Here is a 21,342-nt window from a genome sequence, read left to right as displayed (position 1 = left end):
CAAGAGAACTAATCAGGATCCCATGAGAAGCGCGTTCATTCTTTCCCAGAGCTTCAGTGACCTAATTGCCCTACACTAGTCTCTTCCTCCCCATATCACCTCGCTGGGGAGCAAACTTCCAACACAGGAACTCTGGGAACATACCACACGCTACACAAACTACACCAAACCAAACCAAAGTAGATGGTATTCACTTATTCACTCAACAAATGTCATTTCCTGTGCTCCTTGGCCTGTAGCAGGCCCTGTGATGGTCTCAGGGGAGGCACAGAGGTAACCCACACAAATTGCCATGGAAGTTCTAGTCCAATTCTAATTCTAGGGCAAGCATACCTTCTTGTGGGGGTCTGTGGAGAACAATTACCATCACATATCTCCCAGTGGTCCCAGGAACGTCTGGAAAAGACCTCATTGAACAACTCCTTCAAGGATGAAGGGTGTTCAGGCTCTTATTTCAAAGAAATAAAAAGTGTACAGATAGCAGAAGAATAGGGCACATGGATGAATTTATGGAACATAAAAGGGGTGAAAGTGATAGCTACATAAGGAATATGTAAAGTGCTTAATTTTTTTTTACTTTAAAATGCAGTTATTTTTGTTTTAATTTTTTGTTTTTTCTTATTTATTGTCAAAGTGATGTACAGAGAGGTTAGAGTTTCATATGTTAGGCATTGGATACATGTCTTGTACTGTTTGTTACCTCCTCTCACATTCCCCCCCTCCCCCCTCCCCTTTTCCCTCTCCCCCCATGAGTTGTTCAGTTGGTTTACACCAAACAGTTTTGCAAGTATTGCTTTTGGAGTCATTTGTCTTTTTATCCTGTGTCTCTCAATTTTGGTATTCCCTTTCACTTTCCTAGTTCTAATACCAGTAAGTGTGCTTAATTTTAAACTATTGAATTTCAAATCCCAGATTAAATCCTGTCACTGTGAATAAGAAGAATACACAAGACAGAAAGAAATGGGCTTGGGTATCCTAGATGCCATCATCCTAACAAGATGTGTTTCCAAGGACTCTCCTGGTCTCTCCTCTCATGTCTCATCCTAGCATGCGCATTAGTTAGATAATGAGCAGTATGCAAAGCCAGGCGAATTTTTGGTCAGGAAATAAGATCCTCAGCTGCGTGCCGGTAACTCATACCTATAATCCTAGCTACTCAAGAGGCTGAGATCTGAGGTTTGTGGTTCAAAGCCCGCCCAGGCAGGAAAGCTTGTGAGATTTTTATCTCCAATTAATTATCAAGAAAAAAAGTGGAAACTAGGACTGTGGCTCAAGTGGTAGATTGATAACCTTGAGTAACAAAGCTCAGAGACACCGAGCACCAGTGGCTCATGCCAGTAATCCTAGCTACTCATATATACATACACACATATATATTTACATATATGTATATATACATAGATATAGATAGATAGATAGATACATAGATAGATACATAGATAGATCAGGTGTAATGCCCAAGCCCTGAGTTTAAGGCCCAGGATGAAGGCCAGCTGAAAGAAAGGAAGGAAGATGGAAAGGGATGGGAAGGGAAGGGAAGGGGTCATCTCCTCAAAAGAACATCCCTGTGGTTGCTGTTGGCTCATGCCTATAATCCAGACTACTCAGGAGGCTGTGTGATCTGGAGGATCAATAAAGAAAAGTCCTAGAAACTCCACCTGCAAAAATTAAAAAAATCAAAAAGCTAGACGGGAGCCATGGTTCAAGTGGTAAAGCAAGCAAGAAAATGTCATGTCCTGAGTTGAAATCCTTGTCCCAGGTCCCCACCCCACCTCGGCCCCCCCCAAAAAAATTGTAAAAAAAAAATATGGATAAAAGCTGAGGAAGGAACATTTGTTCTATTGATTCTCTCCAGAAAGGAGAGCCTGTGGTAGTACTTAGACTGCAGGGAAAGCCAGGGGCCACTCAGCAGGAAGAATATATTCTGAAAAATATGTCCCTAGATGGTTTTGTTGCTGTGAGAACCCCAGAGGGTACCTGCTCAAACCCAAATGCTGGCAGTCCCTCAACCTGGCCTCCTAAAACAATTGAGAGATGCAGTAAACAAAGATGGGTAAGGTTACAGCCTGTGGCACTAGGCAGACTATTTTTAGCCAAATTTTGGCAGTGTGGGCATTACTGGGGTTTGAGCTTAAGGCCTTGTGTTAGTACCTCCAGACATTGTGCTTGCTAAGCAGGCACTCTCCCATGAGAGCTGCACTCCTAGCCATTTTTGTTTTGGTTGTATTTTACATATGACCTCACATTTATGCCCAGGCAAGCCTGGACTGCTATCCTCCTGTTTACACTTCCCCTGTAGCTGGAATGATAGGCACACACAATCATGCCAAGCTTTTTGTTGACTGAGATGGAATCTTTCAAACTTTTTGTCTGAGCTGACCCTGAACCACGATCCTCCCAATCTCTGCTTCCTTTGTAGCCAGGATTACAGGCAGGAGCTATCTCACTCAGCTTACAGCCAACTTGTTTATACAAGTAGAAGTACTCTCTAATGACCAAAAATACAGTGTAATAAGTACACAAGCGAAGAACATGATCATTTGTGATCATTACCAAGCACCAAGTCCTGTGTACAACTATAGGCATTGTGCTCTTACATGAGTAGAAGTAGAGTAGGTGTGCTTCCATCTGCATCACCTTAAACCTGCAAGCATGCACTGCCTTAGATTGTCATCCAGCAGGAGGAATTTTTCATCCCCATTATAATCTTATGAGACCACAATTGTATATGCAGCCTGTCATCAACCAAAACATAGTTATACATTCATATTTTTATTTGGAGAGGTGATCTCAGGAAACAAATATAATGGGATTTGGAAGGGCAAAAGCTAATCCAAAGGTACTTTGGCAAACTGGTTGGTGTTCTGAGCCTCTCTGAGAGGCCATGGAGAATGCTCGTCTGCTCTAACTCTCCCAAACTCTGTTGGTCCAGAGCTGTCCCAGGCTGCTCATGACTCCTCAGCATCTTCAGGTTTGCACATGCCTGGAACAGCTGAGCAGGCTCTCCCACTCATCCCACACTGTGGCACCAGAGGAGCCCAGATGTAAGGAGGAGATACCAGTGCCACTGAAGGAGGTTATGGTCAGGTTGCACCTTTGCACTGCTGATTGCTGCCATAACCCCTGGAACAAAAGGGTAGGTGTGGCCTGAGAGAAGCAGCAAAAATCCTTCACAGCATGGGGCCTAGTGTTCTTGAAACTAGAGCCTGTCCATGACCCTCACTCTCAGAGCATTCCTAAAGCATTCTCTCCAAGGCCACGAACGCTCTGATACTTGTTATGGTTTGGATCCTAAAGATGTCCCAGTGGCAAGGCATATGCTGAAGTTTTAGTCTCCAGTCTATAGCACTATGAGGAGATGGTAGAAGCTTAAGGAGAAGGAGCCTAATGAGAGGAAGTTAGGTCATTGGTCATGCTGTTGAAGAGGTGTTGGAGGAGCCTAATTTGTATGTTTGTGTCTTTGTGTGTGTCCTTGGATTTACACACACACCCACTTTGCTTCCTAGTTGGGGTAAGATGTACAGTTTTGCTCCCATGGCTTCCCTCCTCCACCCCATAATGTTCTGTCTCACCACAGGCCTGAAGCAATGGCACCAAGTGATGGTAGACAGGAAACTCTGGAACTGTGAACCAAAATAAACCTTTTTTTTTTCTTTCAAGTTGGTTTTCTTAGGTATTCTGTCACTAGGATGGAAATCTACTAACAAGAGCCATCAGCTCCATACACAGACACAGGCTAATAGATAAGAAGAAAGATACATTCTCTAAAATGGAAATTTTTTAAAAGCCATGTGTTTTGAAATGCAAAATTATGGTTAGAAGAGTACTGGCATGCATTCCCATGCACTATCACTATGGAAATCTACTGAGAATTGCACATCTAGGAACAACCTAGGGTAATCCACAACTGGAAGTGAAGAAGACGTGGTCTTGGTGTCTCGAGGGGGTACCTAATCTCCATTTTGATCCATAGGCATTTTATACCTTTGTCGGGGCCAGGAAGTTCAGGCTCCCAAATGGGCCAATTGGAGGCACCATCAGGAAATGGCAAGATGGAGGAGGGAGTGACATTTGTATTCTCCCACTCCCTCCATGTCCCCCACATCTGTGGGTGACTGGTTCCATATGGTTGGCTCATGTTAGAGGATTCTCTAGCACAATCCAGTTCTTATCAGACTGAGAATCCTGCTACCAACAGCCTACAAATGGCAACAACTCCTGGCTGTTTTGGGACCTGGCTGCCTCAGCACACCTGATAAATTTGCCTTAATTCTACCTAAAGTGCTCCATAAAGATTCTTTTCTGTCCAATTACCTTCTTTCTATCAGGATTCTGACTAATAATCATGTCTCAGGAAAAAGAGATATTAGAGCCACCAACAGTACTAGATTGGCATTTCTGAAACTTCTGGCATGAAAAATAACCCTGATAACAGTCAAGTTGATACTGAAAAATTAGGACTTAATACAAGAGGATTAGATGAAATAGGAAATGAATAAACAGATGAATAGTGTGTTTTAAAAAAAAAAAACATGGCTTTGAGATAATTAAGGCAATCAAAGATAGATCCTGAAAGAACTTGATAGAGATGGATTTTTCTTCCAAACCATAAGGAATTTGCCAGAGGCAAGGGAGAGGTCCCCAAAGCTGCTCATTTGTGCTATAGAAAACTTTCCCCTCTCTGCACATCTCTGAGGACATGGAAAACTGGCAGGAGAAAAGAAGGGATGATGGAAGCTATGGGCATGAAACCTTTCAGATGTATCTTGGGAAAGAGGAGATAAGACCAGATCAAAAATTGAATAATCAGAGAACTCACTGATAACCCAACAGGTTGCAATCAGTTTAAAGTTCACATCTAGCTTGATTGATTCATCCATAAGAAAATCAATCAGACAACAGTAGCAGTTGAATCACCTAACTCTATTTCACGGCCCTTCTCCATCACACATGCCCAGCCCAGCCTGTCTCTGACTGGAGCTCCTGATTCCACATCTTTAAGAATGAAGTGATATTGCTGTATCCGTCAGTGTGGCAAGGAGGAGCCCCTGCCCCATCTGCAGCAAAGACCCATGGTTTTAATCTACAAGGATGACTGGTTTCAACCTTTCAAGAACTTTTAAGTGGCACGTTTAAGTTAGACAGTCCATTTTTCACAGCAAAGGAGGATTTTGTCTTAGCTTTATAGCCTTTCTCAAAGGCCCTCTGTTCTGTTTTCCTTCTGTTTATACTGTCCCCTGTTGTTTCCCAGATTTCCAAGGTTAAATCCAGTGCTCCTATTAAGTCTGATCAGAATTCTAGAACTTCTTTGTTAAGCCGACGTGTGAGGTGCTTTTCTTCTAGCTGGACACAGATGTCAGGTACATCACTACTTTGTTCCCCAGAGTCAAATGTTTCTCCTTCCTTATTCTTCTCAGTTAGTTGGTCCAGTTTATTGGTGTCAGAGTTTTGCCTTAATGAGAGGATGCTATTGTGGGCCCCCTTCCACCACAGTTTATATTTATTGAACACTTACAATGTACTGGGCAATACCCATTTGGCATTAAATCCTACAGTGATTCTATGGCACTGTGTCTATATGTCAGCTTTCTGTCTACCAAGATACCTGACACAGGCTACCTATGAAGAAAAGAAGTTTATCGAGCTCACAGTTTGGGAAGTTGAAGGGCTTGTGTGCCTGAACGGGCTTATTTCTGGTGAGGCTTTCCTGGCAGATGGGGAATGGTAGATGGTAGTAGTTGCGGTGGGGGGGGGGGGGGCGCGGTAAAAGTGAATGACCATGTGTGACACCAGAAAACAGAGAGAAATTGGGTCCCGCCATTCCGTAAAGCGCTCTTAGAGATACATGCCATTTTTAATATTGCCAGTTTGGGGAGCAAGTTCTCTATACCCTAAACCTTTGAGAGTGGGGAACAAAAACTACATTTAAATCATAGCACCCTGTCTTTACAGCTGAAGAAACAGTTCAAGAGATTTAACCAAGTCCACAGCTAGAGTGGATGGGCAGGGCTGAAATGTGAACTCATTTAGCCTGTTCTTTAATCATCCTTGATTCTTGGCTGGGGATGTCTTAGCTTCCCACTACTCTGGGGTCATTTAGGGTCTAGAGATATGCTTCCTCATCTCCACATAGGGGATGGCTGGCAGTGGCATTTGGTGAGTGGATGCTAGTAAACATCCTACAGCATACAGGACAGTTCTCATGACAATGAACATGACTCGGGCTGGGGATACGGCCTAGTAGCAAGAGTGCTTGCCTCGTATACATGAGGCCCTGGGTTCAATTCCCCAGCACCACATATACAGAAAAAGGCCAGAAGTGGCGCTGTGGCTCAAGTGGCAGAGTGCTAGCCTTGAGCAAAAAGAAGCCAAGGACAGTGCTCAGGCCCTGAGTCCAAGCCCCAGGACTGGCCAAAAAAACAAAAAAAAACAAACAATGAACCTGACTCAAGTGTCAATACTGCCCAAGCAGACAGCCCCTGGTGTACTATACCAGGCCCTCTGCATTGCTCTAATGCTTTTTGTTTGTTGCGATGTCTTTATGTTTTTCAGTGCATCTTCACTGGAGTAAAATTTACTCTTGATATACGATGGTAGGAAGTTCTATTCTCTCCACCCCATGTTTCCTTCATCTCCCTTCTCTTTCCCAATTGTCAATGAAGGGATGATCAGTTACTTGGCAGAATATTTATTTTACAAGAACAGAGTGACAATCTTGGATGTCTGTGATGTTACCCAGTCCCAGGGTTGATAATATTCTCAAACTGGATTAGCCGTGTGTGTGTGCACGCGCACGCGCATGTGGCGCATGTGTGTCTGTGTGTGCACATGCATGCATGTGTGTCTGTGTGTGTACATGCTCGCATGTGTGTATGTGTGTACTAGTTCTTAAATGCAGGGTTTGGGCACAGTCCTTTTGCTGTTTCCATTTAAGACTGACAATCTGCCACTTGAGCCACAGCTCTACTTCCAGCTTTTCTGCTGGTTAATTGGAAATAAGAGTCTCACAGACTGTCTTGCTCTGACTGGCTTCAAACTGTTCCTCAGATCTCAGTCTCCTAAGTAACTAGGATTACACACATGAGCCACCAGTGCCCAGCATCAAACTGAATGTTTTTTTGAATTATTAGTTAAATGATTTTTTACTTATCGTATTAAGTTGAAGAGGACAAGAAATTGTCTTATAATTCCTTGGCTTTTTCTGTACATTGAAGTATTGTATCATACCAGCCCTACAGTAACTTCAGAAAAGTAAAGGGCAGGGCTATAAACAAAATTTCAGCCTTTGTTTTTTTTGTTTTTTGTTTTTTGTTTTAAGTCTTTGAGGCTCTCTTGAAGAGAGAATCACACAGCCAAATACTGCAGGCTGGCCAGGTCAGGTATCTCTCTTTATGAAGTTACTAATACTACCATGGGGCCTCCTGACTCATCTAATGATACTTACCTCCCAAACCACCACCTCCACATAGATCAATATAAGAACTGAAGGATTTTACTCCCAACATTGGAAGCTTTGTGGGACATGCTGCAGTACAAACTCATATGCTTTGGCTTTGGGTAGAAGCCAGAAAAGCACAGCACCCAAGCATCAGGCTGCATCTTATCCTGCTCCCCAAATCTAGTCTTGCTTCTCTGAGGGTAATATATCCTAAAAAATGACAAGGGCTTTTCCCCCCTCTCACTTGTGTTTTTTATGAATTGAAGGCCGATTAAAATGTGTTTTTTTTTAAGATCTTGTTCTCCAACAACAAATGCTGGCAGGGATGTGTGGGAAAAGGAACCTTATTGCAGTGTTGGTGGGAATGTAAACTAGGTCAACCACTCTGGACAGCAGTCTAGGTTCCTACAAAAACTAAACGTAGAAGATATCACAAGAAATGTACACACTGCCCTACTATGTAACTGTACCCTTTTTGCACAACACCTTGTCAAAAAAAATGTGTTCAATTAATAAATAAATTAAAACAAAAAAAACTAAACATAGATCCTCTCTACAACCCAGTTATACCATTCCTGGGGTCTACCAAGACATCACAAGCCAGGATACTGTAAAGACACATATATCCATGTTCATTGTTGCACTATTCACAATAGCCAAGTTATGGAAACAGCCCAGATGCCTTACAATAGACAAGTGGATCCAAAAAAATGTGGTGCCTATACACAATGGAATTTTACACAGTCATTAGAAAGAATAATATTATGTCATTTGCAGAGTAATGGGTGGACCTAAAACAAATCATGTTAAGTGAAGTAAACCAAGCTCAGAGAGATAAATGGTGTGTTCTCTCATATGTGGAAGCTAGATCTAAAATACACTCAGACATGATGAATTATATAGGACTCTAGGCATTCACACTCAGTGAGACCAAAGGAGAATATTCGTAGGAGACAAATACTAAAGCTCAGTGCCTATGTACCCCGATCATATAAAATAGTATTTATTGAAATGCACACCAGAAAATAAAAACTACAGATATTTTCTTTGTTGCTGTTTTTGTTTTCTTTTCATCTTGTTTGTTTGTTTAATCTGTCTTTGGGAGGGTAAGTAGAGGCACAGAAATGGAGGGGCAAAGGGTGAACAAATGCAGCATTGGTACTCACTGGATACTATGTTGAAAACGAATTTGTGTAATCCAGATGCCCCACTACAGATGAAATGTGGTACCTGTACACAATGGAATTCTACATAGAAATTGGAAATGATAAAATAATGGCAGTCGCAAGGAAATGGACAGATCTTGAACAAATAATGTTGAGCAAGACAAGCCTAGAGCACAGAGAACAAAGGCGCATGGTCTCCCTGATATGTGGATGCTGGGGGTGGGGGGAAGAGAAAAAAACCTAAAAAGCAGAGAGCATGTCTATAAAATAACAAACATCTTTTCAAATGGTATTTCTATATATTTTGTTCATTAACTTTACACCATGTCCCTAAAACCAAACAATTACTAAATAAACATAAAAATGTCTAGGATAGTCCTAGCAGAGGACCACAGTAGCTCAACAGCTAAGATGAGGCTAAGCAAAATGAAATCCAAGATATGGAAATAAGAGGATTTTTTTAAAAAAAAATTTTTATTGTCTGGTGTACAGAGAGGTTACAGTTTCATACGTTAGGCATTGGATACATTTCTTGTACTGTTTGTTACCTCCTCCCTCATTCCCCCCTCCCTTTCCCCCTTTCCCTTTCCCCCATGAGTTATTCAGTTGATTTACACCAAACAGTTTTACAAGTATTGCTTTTGTAGTTGTTTGGCTTTTTATCCCGTGTCTCTTGATTTTGGTATTCCCTTTCAGTTTCCTAGTTCTAATACCACTATACACAGTTTCCAATGTACTCAGATAAAATACAGAGATAGTGCAAGTACAACCATAGGAAGGGGATACAAGAGGGTCATCAGTAATAGACACTACGGTTTCACATCACATGTTGAAAGTAATTACAACAGTGATATAACAGTCGTTTCCATAACATGGAGTTCATTTCACTTATGTGTTCATAAGGGTATAGCTATTGGGCTCTTGTGATCCTCTGCTGTGACTAGCCTAAACCTGGGCTAATTATTCCCTATGAGGGAGACCTTAGAGTCCATGTTTCTTTGTGTCTGGCTTCCAAGTTCTTCCATTTCCTTACGAATGGGGCAATGTCATTATTTCTGATAGAGGCATAAAATTCCATTGTGTATATGTACCACATTTTCCTGATCCATTTGTCTACTGAGGGGCATCTGGGTTGGTTCCAGATTCTAGCTATGACAAATTGTGATGCGATGAACATGGTTGTGCTGGTGGCTTTAGTGTGTTCTTGTTTGTGGTCTTTTGGGTAGATGCCCAAAAGTGGGGCTGCTGGGTCATAGGGGAGCTCTATGTTTAGCCTTCTGAGGAATCTCCATACTGCTTTCCAGAGTGGCTGAACCAGTTTACATTCCTACCAACAATGAAGTAGGGTTCCCTTTTGGCCATCCCCTCCAACATTTGTTATTGTTATTTTTCTTGATATAGGATATTCTTACTGGGGTGAGATGGAATCTCAATGTTGTTTTAATTTGCATTTCTTTTATGGCCAGTGATGTAGAGCACTTTTTCATATGTCTCTTGGCCATTCTCATTTCCTCATCAGAGAAGTCTCTTTGTAAGTCTTTAGCCCACTTGATGAGGGGGCTATTGGTTCTTTATGGTTTTGTTTTGGAAGAAGGTAATTTTTTTTAGTTCTGCATATATTTTAGATATGAGGCCTTTGTCCATTGAATGGCTGGTAAAGATCTTTTCCCAATCTGTGGGCTTTCTGTTTATCTTGTGAGCTATGTCCTTTGCCGTGCAGAAGCTATGTAGTTTAATGCAGTCCCATTTGTCCATCCTTTCTTTGATTTGTGGCATTTCTGGGTCTTTGTTAAGGAAGTACCGTCCTGTGCCAAGGAGCCCAAGTGTTTCTCCTACTCCTTCCTTTAGTGTTTTCAGGGTATATGTTTTGATTCCAAGGTCTTTGATCCATTTGGAATCGATTTGGGTGCAGGGTGATATATAAGGATCTAGTTTTAGTTTGTTGCATGTGTTGACCCAGTTTTGCCAGCACCATTTGTTAAAGAGGCTATCTCTCTTCCAGACTATTTTTTCAGCTCCTTTATCAAAGATTAAGTAGGCATAGTTCTGTTGGTTCATTTCTGGATCTTCAATTCTGTTCCATTGGTCTTCAGGCCTGTTCCGGTGCCAATACCCAGCTGTTTTTATTATTATAGCTTTATAATACAGTTTTAAGTTTGGTATTGTAATTCCTCCAGCACTGTTCTTTCTGCTTAGGATTGTTTTTGCTATTCTGGGTCTTTTATTGTTCCATATGAATTTCTGGATTGCTTCCTCTATTTCATTAAAAAATGGTGTTGGGATATTAATGGGTATTGCATTGAATTTGTAGATAGCCTTTGGCAATATTGCCATTTTGATGATATTAATCCTCCCAATCCAGGAGCATGGGAGGTTTTTCCATTTCCTTAGTTCTGCCTTAATTTCATTTTTCATGTTTTTAAAGTTCTCATCATAGAGGTCTTTCACTTCTTTGGTTAAGATTATTCCTAGGGGGGCTGGGGATATGGCCTAGTGGCAAGACTGCTTGCCTCTTATACATGTGGCCCTGGGTTCAATTCCCCAGCACCATATATACAGAAAATGGCCAGAAGTGGCGCTGTGGCTCAAGTGGCAGAGTGCTAGCCTTGAGCAAGAAGAAGCCAGGAACAGTACTCAGACCCTGAGTCCAAGCCCCAGGACTGGCCCCCCCCCCCAAAAAAAAAGATTATTCCTAGGCATTTTATGTTTTTTGAGGCTATTGCAAAAGGAGTTGCTTTCCTGATTTCAGCCTCAGCTTTCGGGTCATTAGCATATAGAAAGGCCGTTGATTTTTGAGGGTTTATTTTATATCCTGCAACTGTGCCAAAGTTTTGGATCAGCTCTAGTAGCTTGGGAGTAGAGTCTATGAGGTTCTTTAGGTATAGGATCATGTTGTCTGCAAAGAGAGAAAGTTTAACTTCATCTTTTCCTATTTGGATCCCCTTTATATTTTCTTTTTGCCTAATTGCTCTGGCTAGGAATTCTAGTACTATGTTGAAGAGAAGGGGAGAGAGCGGACATCCCTGTCTTGCTCCTGATTTTAAAGGAAATGGCTTTAGTTTTTCAGCATTTAGAATTATGCTTGCTGTTGGTTTGTCATAAACTGCCTTTATTACATTCAGGAGTGTTCCCTGGAATCCCAGCTTTTCCAGGGCTTTTAGCATAAATGGGTGCTGGATAACAAGAGGATTTTATTGTTGTTGTTATCTTTAATGTACTATGTGAATTTCCTATGGCTTATCCCCTCTTGTTACTGTATTTGATTCTGGTACACTGGGCATTGTATATATGTTTATCTGAACTAGGGAAGGGAAAAGGAACACCAGAAGGGCAAGACAAAGAATAAAGGGCGAACCAATGCAGTAGCGATACTCAGAAGACAATAAGTTGGAAGGGAACTGCACAATTAGCAGGCTGGGAGGGAGGGAAGGTTAGAGAAAAATGAGGGAGTGTGTAACAACTATGACTAGAAATGTACTCACTGCTTAACTATGTAACTGTAAACCCTCTGTACATCACCTTGACAATAAAAGTAAATTTAAAAAGAAAAAAGAAAATGAATTTGTGGGTGGAGACTGGAGCGAAAAACAGAGACAGTGAGGAAAGGGGTGACATTGTCCAAAAAGGTATGTATTCTCTACCTGACTCATATAACTGTAACCCCTCTGCACATCACCCTTATAATAACAATTTTAAAAAATTTAAACAAATCTTGTCCTACCCTTGGCTGGGGGGGGGGGGATACTCAAAAGAACTAAAGGCACAATTAGAAACTTCTGGAAAAGTAGAAGAGAAAAGGTTTGGAAGATCAAGGTCCTTAATTAGGAGTGTATGTACTGCAGGAGAAATCCTGACAGGACGGAGAAATATGAGAACAGCTATGACTTCCAGTGCAGCCTCCGGCTGGCTGTGAGGATCTGATGATGATTTGTGGGCATCTTGTGAGCAGAAACATTTTGGAGCAGGCCTGTGTTCTGAGTGATAAGTACAAACACACTGCAGCAAGATGAACGATTCCTACCTTCCATGGACAAGACCCCTGCATGGAGTTTCACCTGAGCAGCCCTCAGCTGCAAAACCCTGCACATTTCTATATACAGTGTCCTGAAGTCTTTCTTAGTCTCCAGCTCATCATGAGGAACTGAAAAGAACACTGGACCCCCACCATGAGGGTGCCTCCTAAAATGGCTCCTCAAGCCCCATTCTAGGCTTTTCCAATTGTTGTGAAGTCAGAAAAGTTTTCAGAGACAGAATTTGAGCACATCTTGCCTCTGATCTTTGCTGCTAGGGTGAAGTTCAAATTCCCAGCTTGACAAATCCAGTCTCCAAACAGCCTGGCATGAACTAGTCTATGCAGCCATCTTCTGCACCAGCTGCATGTCTCCTGCCCATGAGCAGCCTGATTTCTTCTGTCCTTTGTTGCCTTTTCATTCTTCCCTCCCCACCTGCATCACCTGCTCACATCTGCCTCACCTTTGGACACCCTCCCCACCAAAACCTTCCCCAGCACGTTAGCATGGCCATCCTCCAATGCCTCTAACACAGAATCTCCTCTCGTCCAGTTTTGCCTTCTGTGGTGTACAGCACCTGGAGCCAACCATAGTCCAAACTTATAAATGGAATTCTAGGACTCAACATATCTAAGTTATAAACTTTAAGCCCTTCTGAAGAGAGTGATGAAATTTCATACCCTCTCAGTTCTTTGCAGAAATTTCATACCCTCTCAGTTCTTTGTCTGGCATGTTCATATTGTATATACTTCCCTCCTGTTGGTCACTTGGTGGCTTTCTCAGTTATCAGAGTGCCTGTGTTCAAGTATCTCTGATTTTACTTAATAATTGCCCAGAGCAGCAAACGCAAGTCATAAGGTGGCTCCTTTAAGTGTCACCTCACATCAACATGAGAAGACCAAGAAGAGCATCAGAAGATATTTTGAAAACCTATGACCACATTCACCTAATTTTCCCTACAGTATATCTTTCTATTTATTACATATTTTTCTGTTTATTTTTTATAATGTTTCTGTTTTCTTATTATTATGGTCAGTCTCTTCCTGTGCCTAATTTATACATTGAATTTTTTTATAGATGTGCAAGGACAGGAAAATGGTGCACATAGAAGCTTCAGTGCTGCCCACATTTTCCAGCACTCACTGGAGTTGGGGTGGAACATTTTCCAGCATGGCTACAGGGGATGACTACATAGCTCAGTATATTGAAACATTTTGGTTAATTTTGTATAGCCCATTAAACCATTAAGCCTGTGGAGCAGGAACTATATCTTACTTAGGGAACCTCCTTTCTTCACACCATACCAGACACCTGGGACATGTTACAAAAGATTAAGTAAATGGAATTAAGCTCACCTCCACTGCCACCTTTCCCTTCCCATCCCATCCTCTTTTGTTCTTTAGAAAAAGGACTTGTTGAGAATACTTACAACATTAAAAGCCATTCAAAGCACTTTAGTCAGGGTCTTTAATTTTCATAATCATTTCCACAACTTGAAGAAGTTATCATCATTATTGTTCCCATTTTAAATGTGAGGAAAGTAGCACAGAGTAGTGAAGTAACTTGACCAAAGTCAGACAGAAAAGGACTCATGCCAAGCTCCAAACTCAGACAGATGGGATTAAATTCAAGAGTAAATCTTTGGCAACTCTGTTCTGTGTTCTGTTCCCCTGGCCATTCTTCAGCCTTATCCAGCTGATAAAAATAATAATAATAATATTCTTAAAACACAACAACAACACAACCACACAGCCCTCAGTCAACATTTTGCTTTACAAGGAATTCACACTGGAGCTTTTCCTTCACATGTAGCTCAAAGCCATTTGAAATGTCAAGCATGATGGCCTGGATGATGGTGCAACATCAAGGGCATGGGGAGGGAAGTAAGGCACTCACACTAAGGCTCACAACCAAGCCAAGGGCAGTGAACATGACCTCCATCCTCCAGACAGCTTGCCCTCTGGCCTATAACTGCAGTGCCTTTTAGCTATAGCAAGCCCTTTGTCAACTTCCAGATACGCATCTCCGGCCTGCATTATCCCAGAAGGACAATTAAAATCCAGTCTCTCATTAGACGATGCCACTACCCCAAGAACCTTGAGCAGCACAGAGGGCTGATTTCCTGCCGTGTGATTAGCCTTTAGACTTTCTCTGTCACACATCCAGAAAGTGGATTAAACTTTGCATGTGTGTGTACTGGATCTTGAACTCGGAGCCTCACACTCTAGCTTGGCTCTTTTGCTTAAGGCTAATGTTCTACCACTTGAGCCACACCTCCTTTTCTGGCTTTTAACTAGTTAATTGGAGATATGAATCTCATGGACTTAGGCTCATGCTTAGGCTGGTTTCAAATCTTGATCCTTAGATCTCAGCCTCCTGAGTAGCTAGGATGACAAGTATGAGCCACTGGCACCCAGTAGATAGATTTATATTCTTAACATGAATGAGTAATCTAAAACTACACATTCCTTTAAACTTCTTCCAATCCCACACCTAGAATGAAGGGATCCACAATGACACATGTGTGACCAACACACCACATTAAGCTCAACCTGTCAAGAGAGCTGGAGAACACACACACACACACACACACACACACACACACACACACACACACACACTCCACAACCCAAAGCTTCCATATGGAGATGTGAGAGTGTCAACCACTACTACATGACCTTTGGCTCCCTGCTTCCTTCCCCTCCCTTAGGATGATAAGTGGGGTACCTCTCCTTTGCCTAAGATCCCTTTCTCTCACACATCACAGCTTGGCCCATGACTGCCATCATACAGCTATATCATCCCTCTGACTTGCTGGCCAGGTCACAGAGAATGCATAAATTCCCTTGGCTTTGACCAAATACCATCTTTTTAGCATTCCAATATCACCACCACCCTCTGCCAGCTAATGAGACAAAATCAGAAGAGTAAAAACTAAAAGGAAACTCTGACAGAGATGATTCCTGCAGATACACAAAGCTGTTTCCACAATGTGGATTTAGAGAGAGGAAGAGCAGGGCAAATACTAGGTACTGAATACTGGTATCTCCCAAAACATTCACATATTGAGCTGAGCGGTGGTGGCTCATACCTGTAATCCTTGCTAGTCACAAGGTTGCAATCTGAGATTCACAGTTCCAAGCCAGCCCAAGCAAGAAAGTCCGTATCTGTAATTAACTAACTAAAAACCAGAAGTGGAGCTGTGGCTCAAACTGATAGAACACCAGCCTTGAGCAAAAAAGCTCACAGACAGTGCCCAGACTGAGCCCACAACCACCACAAAAACAAACCAACAAACAAAAAAACACATATTGAAATCCTAAATGCCAAAATGATGGTATTGGGAGATGCAGCCTTTGATTATGAGGATGGAGCCCTCACGAATGGGATTAGTGCCCTTCTAAGGGAGACTGCTCCTTTTGCTCCTTCTAACAAGTGAGGCTGGCATGAGATGGGGCCGTCCACGTCCCTAAGGTGGGCCTCAACCAGCCTTCAGAACCATCAGCAATAAGTTTTTGTTGTAAAAAGTCATCTAGCTGGGAACTGATGGCTCATGTTTGTAACCCTAGCTACTCAGAAGACTAAGATCTGAGGATCAAGGTTCAAGCCCAGGTAGAAAAGTCCATGAGACCCTTATCTCCAATTAACCACCAAAAAGCAGGTAGAGGTGTTGCTCAAATGGTAGATTGCCAGTTTTAAGTTAAAAAAAAAGCCAAGCAAAAGCACAAGGCTCTACATTCAAGCCTCAGTGCCAGAAAAAAAAATAAAAAAAAAATCCCCTCAGAGACCACAAACTTCATCTAACATCAGGGTCACAAGCCACCTGCATGGTGGTCTTTACCAAAATGAAGAGGAGTTCCAGTGTTTGTTATGAGGAGGAAAGAGATTTGTTGTCATTGTTTATTGACCATTTCTGACCAGTATGTTCTTCATCCTTTTACTAAATGTGATTGTTTAAAAATAAAATAATAATAATTCATTGACTACTGAACATGTAAGGTGTTATACAAAGACTTAAAGGTGGAAGTAAATCTCCCTAGGCATCTCCATGCCCACAAAAAACTGAGCTAGCCAGTCAAAGTTCACCACTTGATCCAGGGCTTATTATTCAACTTCCAGTTACCATCAGGAAATATCACCAGTCAGGATCTGGGACATAGCTCAGAGGCAGGGTGCTTGCTTAGCATGTGCCACACCAGCACCACAAAAATGAAAAAAGAGGAAAAGAAGAAAAGGAAAGAAGGAACAGAATGAAGATGAGAGAAAAGGGAGGGAGGGGTAAGGCATGGAGGAAGAAAAGAAGGCAGGAGGGAAGGAAAGAAGAAAAGGAGGAAGGGAGGGAAGGAGGGAGGGAGGGAAGGAGGGAGGGAGAGAGAGAGGGAAAGGAACCGAGAGAGGGAGAGAGGGAGGGAGGAAGAGAGGAAGGAGAGGAAGGAAGAAGCAGAAGGGAGGGAGATAGACTTGATTTTGTTTTCTGATTCTCCACCCATTATAATAAGGACTGAGGTTCACTGGAACATCTTGGTGTCCAATCGCATTGCCCTTTCTCTGAGCCTCTCTGTCAGTGTCCACAGGTCCACATGCTAAGTTCTTTGTTCTTCGCACAGGTCCACATGCTAAGTTCTCTGTTCTTCGCCGTGCATCAGAATTCAGGGGCTGCACAGTGTCCCAGCTGATACCAGGAGGAACTTCATTATCAAGAGGACTCATTGCTTTACCTCCTAAAGTCCAATGCCTCAGGAGAGGGAGAGGGTCAAACTCTGTGGAGAATTTATTCACAGTTCTCAATCAGACTGTGCCCACTGGGCCAGCTCTGACAGCTGAACCAGCATCTGGTCACTTACATGGACAAAGAGAATCATCTTTATGTAACAAAGAAACAAACAGACAAGGTTGAACTGAAAACTTCCTAGAACGAAAATACCAAAGTGTAGGCCAGGCACTGGTGGCTCATGCCTGCACTCCTAGCTACACAGAAGGCTGAGATCTGAGGCCCATGTTTTGAAGCTAGCCTGGGCAAAAAAATTCATGAGATTCTTATTTACAACTAACCACCAAAAAGCCAGAAGTGGAGCTATGACTCAAGCCCTAGTCTTAAGCAAAAAAGGTCAAGGGGCTGGGAATATGGCCTCGTGGCAACGGTGCTTGTCTCATAAACATGAAGCCCTGGGTTCAATTCCCCAGCACCACATATACAGAAAATGGCCAGAAGTGGCGCTGTGGCCCAAGTGGCAGAGTACTAACCTTGAGCAAAAAGAAGCCAGGGACAGTGCCCAGGCCCTGAGTCCAAGCCGTAGGAATGGCAAAAAAAAAAAAAAAAAAAGGTCAGGGATAGCACCCAGGCCCTGAGTTCAAGCCCCAGGACCAGAACACACACACACACACACACACACACACACACACACACACACACACACACCCTACTGAATAAAAAAAAATCTTAATTTTCTATAACTCATTTTTATTTTCATCTTTTTATCTTTTAGTAGTTGAACAAAAGGGTTCCATTCAACATGTCAATTTATAAGTACAATGCATCTTAATCAGTATAACCCTTTCCATTGTCTCCCCCACTTTTTCTACAAATTATTAGTGAGGATTTGTGCTCTTTCTATCCAGAAATACTTAATGATTGAGTATTTATGAGCTTGATATCCTTTCTCAATATTAATTGAATAATGAATAGCTATATAGATTTCTCAAAGTGCTTTTGTAGAGCTAGGGATGTACAGCATGTACATCACAGGCATAGGCCCTGCATTCAACTCCCAACTCCAAAATAAATGCTTTCCTATCTAACATTTTCTTTCATTGTTACAGTAAGCCAATGAGGTGTTGATGTTTTCACAAATACAGGAACTAGAAATGTGTAATAACTGGGATCAGTGCCTCACAACTATAATCCTAGCTTTTAGGAGGCTGAATCTGAGAATCACAGTTCAAAGCCAGCACAGGCAAGAAAGTCCGTGAGACTTGCATCTACAATTAACCACCAAAAAAAAAAAAAAAAATCTGGAAGTGGAGCTGTGGCTCAAGTGGTAGAGGGCTAATCTTGAGCCAAAAAAAAAAAAAAAAAAAAAAAAAGGCTTGGGGACAGCACATAGGCCCTGAATGCAAGCCCCAGAACTGGCACAAAAAAAGAAGAAAAGAAAGAAGAAGAAGACAACGAGAAAGGAGAAGGAGGAAGATAGGAGGAGGACAGGAACATGAGAAGTGAAGAATAGGAAAAGGAGATGGAGGAGGAGGAGGAAGGTGAAGATGAAGACATGTTGTACAGTGGCCATCAGGTATTAACCAACTTTTTCTCCAAAGGACCAAGTAATGAGCCAGCGTCTGAGCTGTATAGAGCTGGTACAGTGCAACCCCTCCACTCTTCCACTAAATGGGACAATAGCCAGAGACAATATACAAATGAACACATGGAAGGGGAATAATAAAGTTTTGTTGGTGGACACTGAAATTTGAAGACGTAAAAGTAGCCAGAGACAATATGATTTATGTGGGTGTAACAAGAAAGCTTCATGTTACATATTGAGAACTTTAAAGTCTGATTATTCTCATGACACGTAACATTATTTGGGGAGTGGGTATGATGGTGCATACTGCAATTCCAGCTTGTCAGGAGGCAGATAGGAGTACTACGATCTGAAAACAACTCAGGCAAAAGTTAGCCAGTCTCTAGTTCAAAAGCCAGGCATAGCATACGTCTGGGTGCCAGCCACTTGAGAAACAGAGGTAGGAACATTGCAGAGTGAGGCTGGCCCAGGCAAAAGTGTGAGACCCTGCCTGGAAAAGAAACTAAAAGCAAAAAGATGGAAGATAATGGTTTAAGTGGCAGAACAAGGATCTGTGTTCATTCTGTCCAACAAATGATTGTTTCTCATGCCCTCTGAAAGTATGCCAAACACTACATGCAAAAGTGAAAGCTAGCAGCAGCATGGAGTGCATGTGTGCATGTTTATGTGCATTAAAAAATACAGACAAGCTGGGTGACAGTGGCTCACACCTGTAATCCTAACTACTCAGGAGGCTGAGATCTGAGGACAGATGTTCAAAGCCAGCCTGGGCAGGAACGTCTGTGAGACTCTTATCTCCAATTGACCACCAAAAAACTAGAAGTGGAGGTGTGGCTCAAAGTGGTAATTAACTAGCCTTGATCAAGAGAGCTCTGGGACAAGCACCCATGCCCTGAGTTTACGTCCCACAATCAACAAAAAGAAGAAGGGGAGAGGGGAGAAGGGAGGAAGGGAGGCCAAGAACAAGAGGATAAGAGCTCGAGACCAGCATAGACAAAACAGTGCACAAGACCCTTTCTAAACCCGTAGCTGGTTGGAAGCCTAAACTAGGCAGATCATAACCCAGGTGTACGCCTAGGCAGGAAGCAAAACCCTATCCTAAAAATAACCAATGAAAACCAGGACTCGTGCTTTGATTCCTCAGCACCACAGATATAGAAAAATGCCAGAAGGGGCACTGTGGCTCAAGAGGTAAAGTGCTAGCCTTGAGCAAAAAGAAGCCAGGGACAGTGCTCAGGCCCTGAGTTGAAGCCCCAGGACTGGCAAAAAAAAAAAAAAAAGAAAAGAAATGTGGCTCAGCAGTAAAGCACCAGCTCAGCAATCATGAGGCCCTAAGTTCAAACCCAAAGAAGGAAAAGGAGGAGGAAGGGGTGGTGGGAAGGACAGAAGGAAGAGAGGGAGGGAAGGAGAGAGGATGAGACAATAGCCACACAATAGGACACACTGGCCTACCTCTGGACTGTTGTTTTCCAACTCCTGGTCTTGAACTGTGGACCTAAGCAACACCACTAAAGAGCCCTGATATAATAACCTCCACTTGCCCCTCAATGGCAGCTGAGAGCTCCAGAAGGTGAGTTAGCCTGCTGTAGTCTCTGGATGAGCACCCAGGTACTCAGAGTCTTAAGTTCAGTGTACTTTCCACCAAAAGACCCTGCTTAAAATAAAAGCAAATGAGATGCCAATTGAAAAGATAACTGTAAAAGCTGCTTGGCATTGTGCCCGGAGACTGGAACAGCCCGTGCTGGCTGCTGGCCGGCCACTGCCTCTGCAGGTAGCTTTTGGCATGCTTTCAGAGGGCTTGAGAAACGGTAACTGGTTAGGCAGAAACCAGTCCAAGAAATAACACAGTGACTTTTGCTCTGCTATGTTCTTACACTATTGCAATTTAACCCTTCTTCTGCCTGACTCCTGAAACAGTGAGTTAAGGCAATCAGTGTTGGCAGTTTGGAACATTTAGACTTCACTTTCTGTATCACCTTCACCTGTCCCCAAATAGAATGCAGGTATACATTCTAGTTAGCAGCACAATGATCACAACAAAATAGTTTGACTCTCTGCCTTCCTTCTGTTTCTTTAACTTCATGTTTTCTATGCCTTGTCTTAGTTTGCCACTGTTTCAGTGGAAGGGGTGGGGAGAGCAACTGCCCTGAAAGTCACTCACATTGAGAGAAGAGAGGTGAATCTGCACTGGGATCAGATATTCTGAAAGCTGAAGTAGAGGCAAGTGTGTGTATGTGTGTGTGTGTGTGTGTGTGTGTGTGTGTGTGTGTGTGTGTGTGTGTGTGTTCAAAAAGGGAGAGAGGGTTAAACACTTCAGGGGACAGGAGGGGAATGAGCCAGGATGCAATGGAACAGGAGGTAAGCTACCTGAGCCCAAAGTTTCACCTTGCCATGTGGGTAGAGCAGTGAACTCTACACAGCCTCTCCTCCTT

At 42.5% G+C, this 21,342-nt stretch overlaps 1 long non-coding RNA gene across 1 annotated transcript; it reads right to left on the bottom strand.

Moving 5' to 3' along the window:
* Window positions 1-4,527: 4,527 nt before the first annotated feature.
* LOC125353097 lies at window positions 4,528-20,871 on the bottom strand. Its single transcript, XR_007211263.1, has 2 exons — window positions 20,363-20,871; window positions 4,528-4,765 (listed from the first exon to the last, which is right to left on the bottom strand). It is a non-coding gene; the product is annotated as an uncharacterized LOC125353097 (long non-coding RNA).
* Between the last annotated feature and the right edge of the window lie 471 nt (window positions 20,872-21,342).

This window comes from Perognathus longimembris, chromosome 6, assembly GCF_023159225.1.
Source record: "Perognathus longimembris pacificus isolate PPM17 chromosome 6, ASM2315922v1, whole genome shotgun sequence".
NCBI lineage: Eukaryota > Metazoa > Chordata > Mammalia > Rodentia > Heteromyidae > Perognathus > Perognathus longimembris.
The sequence above is the reverse complement of the archived record's forward strand: the minus strand, read 5'-3'. Positions and strand labels throughout refer to the sequence as shown.